Genomic DNA, 4,759 nt, shown 5'->3' with positions numbered 1-4,759 from the left:
AACTTAGCTCCTCACAATACAGGGTAAACTACTTGTAACTTTTATTGAAATGATCATGAAAAGGAAACTACCTTAGGTTGGGTTGCCTCCCAACGAAGCACTCTTTTAGCGTCGCTAGCTTGACGATTTCTCCATCAGTTGAGATGATATTTCACTTTGGGGCTTTCCCCCATGTTGCCCATGTAATGCTTGAGCCTTTGTCCGTTCACAGTGAAAGTCCTCCTTGAGCTTTCCTCCATGATTTCTATGTGACCATACGGCGAGACCTTTGTGACAAGAAAGGGTCCAGACCACCTTGATTTGAGTTTCCCAGGGAAAAGTCTCAATTTGGAGTTGTAGAGGAGCACTTGCTATCCCTTTTCGAAACTCCTGGGTGTCAGATTGAGGTCATGTCTTCTCTTTGCCTTTTCTTTATAGATCTTCGCATTTTCATAGGCTTGAGATTTGAATTCCTCCATTTCCTACAGCTGCAGGACTTTTTTTTCACCAGCGGCAAGGCTATCAAAATTTAGTAGCTTGAGAGCCCAGAGGGCTTTGTGTTCAAGCTCCAATGGTAAATGACAGGCCTTTCCATACACCAGTTGATATGGAGACATCCCGATTGGTGTTTTGAATGCTGTTCTGTATGCCCAAAGAGCATCATCTAGCTTCTTCGACCAGTCATTTCTTGATGCTCCTACAGTCTTTTCCAGAATCCTTTTTAACTCTCTGTTAGATATCTCGGTTTGCCCACTTGTTTCGGGATGATAAGGTGTGGCAACCTTGTGCTTTACCCCGTATCGTAGGAGAAGAGCTTCTAGTGGCCTGTTACAAAAATGGCTCCCTCCATCACTGATGAGCGCTCGTGGGACTCCAAACCGGCTAAAGATATTCTTTCTGAGGAAGTTCATGACCACCTTGTTATCATTTGTTGGGGTTGCAATGGCCTCTATCCACTTGGAAACGTAATCCACTGCTACTAGGATATACTTGTTTGAATATGAGGTTGGAAATAGTCCCATGAAATTGATTCCCCATACATCAAACAGTTCCAGTTCTAAGATGAAATTTTGTGGCATCTCATTTCTTTTGGGTAGGTTTCCAGCTCTTTGGCATTCATTGCAGCTCTTTGCTACTTCCTTGGCATAGAGTGGCATTTGCTCTATTGCTTCAACAAAGGGTATGTTGATTTGTAGTTTCTTGAAGATTTCCAGAAATCTTAAGAATTGGTTGTCATCCCCCTTCTTTTTCAATTGCTGAGGGTATGGAGCTTTTGGGACGTCTGGCTTCAGCATTTCTCCTTTTTGCTGTGAATTGGGAATGGGAATTTGGACTTCATCTCGTTCCTTTTCCCCTTCATTTGAGTTCTTCTCTTGTGATTTCTTGGGAATTTCCTTCAATTCCTTCCCACTTCTGAGGGTGATAGCTTGACATTCCTCTCTTGGGTTTGGATTGGTGTTGCTGCACAGGTTATGGCTGGGAATTTGCTTGAATAGGTAACCAATTTGTATCTCAAGTTTCTTGATGGCAGCATCTTGATTCTGCATATTGGACCGGACTTCCTCTCGGAACATTTTACTGTCCTGGACTTCTTTGCATATTCGTTCAAGTAGGGTCTCAATCCTTGAGAGTCTATCTTCGGATGATGGTGAGTTGGAGTTGGAGGGATAAGAATGGCCATTTTGGTTTTGATATGAATGTTGAGAGGTGTTGTTAGGTGGGTGCTGATATGATCTCTGTGTGGAATATTGGTGAGCTGCATTGTTGTGGGGTTGTGACGTCTCTGATCTTGGCCTTGATCTTGTTAATTTCCCTACCCAAAGTTTGGGTGGTTCCTTCAACCAGGATTGTAGGTTTTGGAGTATGGATCATGGGTCTGCCTAGGTGAGTTTCCAATGTAGTTGGCTTATTCCTGCTCACACTCTGCTTCTGCATTCACTCCTTCTTGGGTTGCTGATGAGGTGGTGATTACTGCTACTTGGTTCCTCTCCATCTTCTTAGTAAGGTCAGTCAACTGCTTGGTAATCAGCTTGTTCTGGGCCAGCAATGCATCCACGTTATTTAGCTCCATTACTCCTCTAGTGTTGCCTCTTTTAGAAGCATAGAAGTAGTCATTCTCAACTACAGTCTCAATGACATCTATAGCTTCTTCTATGGTCTTCCTCTTGTTCAGAGATCTCCCAGATGAGTGGTCTACTGCCTTCTTTGATTCATAAGAAAGACCTTCATAGAAAATGTGTAACTGCACCCATTCATTGAACATATCTGGCAGGCACCTTATTGTCAAGTCCTTAAACCTCTCTCATGCTTCATAGAGAGTTTCACCATCTTATTGCTTGAAGGTTTGTACCTCAGCTCTTAACCTGTTGATTCTTTGAGGAGGATAGAATCTCGCCAAGAATTTATTCACCACATCTTCCCAGGTTGTTAAACTCTCCTTCGGGAAGGATTTCAGCCATTTATATGCTTTGTCCTTGAGTGAGACGGGAAACAGAAACAGCCTATAGATGTCAGGATGAACACCATTAGACTTCACAGTATCACATATCCTCAGGAATGTGGTTAGATGTTGATTGGGGTCTTCTTGGACACTTCCTTCGAATGAACAGTTGTTCTGAACCAGGGTGATGAGCTGTGGCTTTAGTTCAAAGTTATTGGCATGTATGGTTGGCTTTTGGATGCTACTTCCACAGTTTCCTGGGTTTGGATTGATATAAAAGCCTAGAACTCTTCTTTCTTGTCCAGCATGATGCACTGGACCTTCTCTGCCATGGTTGTGAGCCTCTTCTTCATGATGGTTCTCCATATTCTCATCCATGTCTGGTTCAAAGTACTCTTCCTCTTCCTCAGTACCAACAACTCTCTTTCTTCTTGCTTCCCTCCTTAATCTAAGGAAGGTCCTCTCAGGTTTAGAATCAACAGAAGTTGAAGCCCCGCTTCTTCTACCTGTCATATAACCAACAAGGCCAAAGCAAAAGGGAGATAGAGACTATTCTTGTTAAAAATGCTGTTAGTGTGAGTGATGCAATATATTAAACAGTTAGTGGGTTAGTGAACTGAATTGTAACAAATACGAGAACACCACAAACAGGTAGGGGTAAAGGGAAGAAAATAACTAAAACTGAAAGTAAATTACTCAAACAGAATTTAAATCAAACAAAAGAAAAATGCTCAATCTAGTTATCCACCAATTTAATCATTGTTGATACAAAATCAATCCCTAGCAACGGCGCCATAAACTTGATGCACGGAAACTTGTCTCTCAACAATTTTCCCTCGGCAAGTATACCAAATTGTCGTCAAGTAAAAACTCACAATAGAGTGAGGTCGAATCCCACAGGGATTGATTGGTCAACCAATTTTAATTGGAGGAGTGTTTTAGTTAAGCTAAGCAGAATTTATTGGAGAATTGCAGGAAAGTAAATGGCGGAAAGTAAATGGCAGGAAATGTAATTACTGGAAATAAAGGACTGAATGTAAATGACGGAAAGTAAATTGCAGAATCTTAAATGGTGAATGGGGAGGATGAACATAAAAGTAAATGGCAGAAAGTAAAGAGAATGGGTAAGATCAGAAATAGGGAGTTCATTGGGCTCAGGAGATGTTGTATTCTCCGGATCAAGTTCATTTTCATCTCTTCCTCAATCAATGCATTCATTGATCTCCTTGGCAATCTTAAGTGATTGAATTCTAATTCCTTAGTAATTCAATCTCTCAAATCTTGATCAATAGCCAATTCCTTGGTCTAATTGCTCATGAGAAGAGATGAAGTGTAGTCACTGATTATACCACATGTATTCCCAAATCAAAATGTTGGTAGGATTATATGTCACTATATCACTCCAAACCCCAATTTGGTCCAACATGAGAAAGTATTTCTAGCATGATCTCTTCATTCCTCTTCCAAGGTTCCGAAGAGATCCAAGTATGAATAGCATCTTTTCCAAGACAACTACCCAATTGGATGAAGATTGAAAGCTTTCTAGTAAGATCAAGAGAAAAGAAAGAAGAAGAATAATGAAAACTATTATTGATCCATCAAATTACAACAGAGCTCCCTAACCCAATGAAACGGGTTTAATTGTTCATAGCTCTGGGAATGGAAAACAAAGATGGAAAATACATTCTCAAAGTAAAACTAAAAGTTCAGAGAAAGTAAAATTATACAGAGAGTAGTTTTCCCAATGGCCAAAAGCTCTCTTCTCTAGTTCAAAACTACTCCTATATATACTACTCTTCTGATCATCTAGTTGGCTCTTCAAGTCTTTGGATATGGGCCTTTGGATCTTGAGTTGAAGCAGTTTGGAATCTTCAGTGGGCTCAACTTTACTTGCAGAGAAAGTGTGAAGTAGGCATGGACTTTAGCTAGGACGTTAGTGGCATTAACGTTAAATGAAAATGTGGGTTCGAGAACGTTAGTGACAATCACCTTTTTCACTAACGTCCCTAGCCCAAGATGGTTCACGTTAACTTCAACGTTAGTGGCACTAACGTGACCACTAACGTTGCCTCTTGGTCCATGGCAAGCGTTATTGGCGTTCACCTTTGCCAATAACGTTGCTCTTAGCCCCCCTTTTCTCACGTTAGAGTTCACGTTAGTATAACTAACGTGGCTCTTAACGTGGGCATGCCTTAGCCTCGAGAGCTTACGTGACACTTACCTTTGTCACTAACGCTCCAAACGCCCCTTCTCACGTTAGTACCTCACGTTAATTGTCTTAATGTGGCAACTAACGTGGTGGTGATTGCCATCTGCAATGTTAGTGACAATGGTGAGTGT

The 4,759-nt window shown here is 41.2% G+C and overlaps 1 non-coding gene across 1 annotated transcript; it reads left to right on the top strand.

Annotated features, from left to right (window-relative positions):
• The first annotated feature begins 2,237 nt into the window (after positions 1-2,237).
• On the top strand, positions 2,238-2,344 carry LOC112753563 (small nucleolar RNA R71). Its single transcript, XR_003177946.1, has one exon. It is a non-coding gene; the product is annotated as a small nucleolar RNA R71 (small nucleolar RNA).
• Positions 2,345-4,759: the final 2,415 nt, after the last annotated feature.

This window comes from Arachis hypogaea, chromosome 15, assembly GCF_003086295.3.
Source record: "Arachis hypogaea cultivar Tifrunner chromosome 15, arahy.Tifrunner.gnm2.J5K5, whole genome shotgun sequence".
NCBI lineage: Eukaryota > Viridiplantae > Streptophyta > Magnoliopsida > Fabales > Fabaceae > Arachis > Arachis hypogaea.
This window is presented reverse-complemented; position numbering and strand designations above follow the sequence as displayed.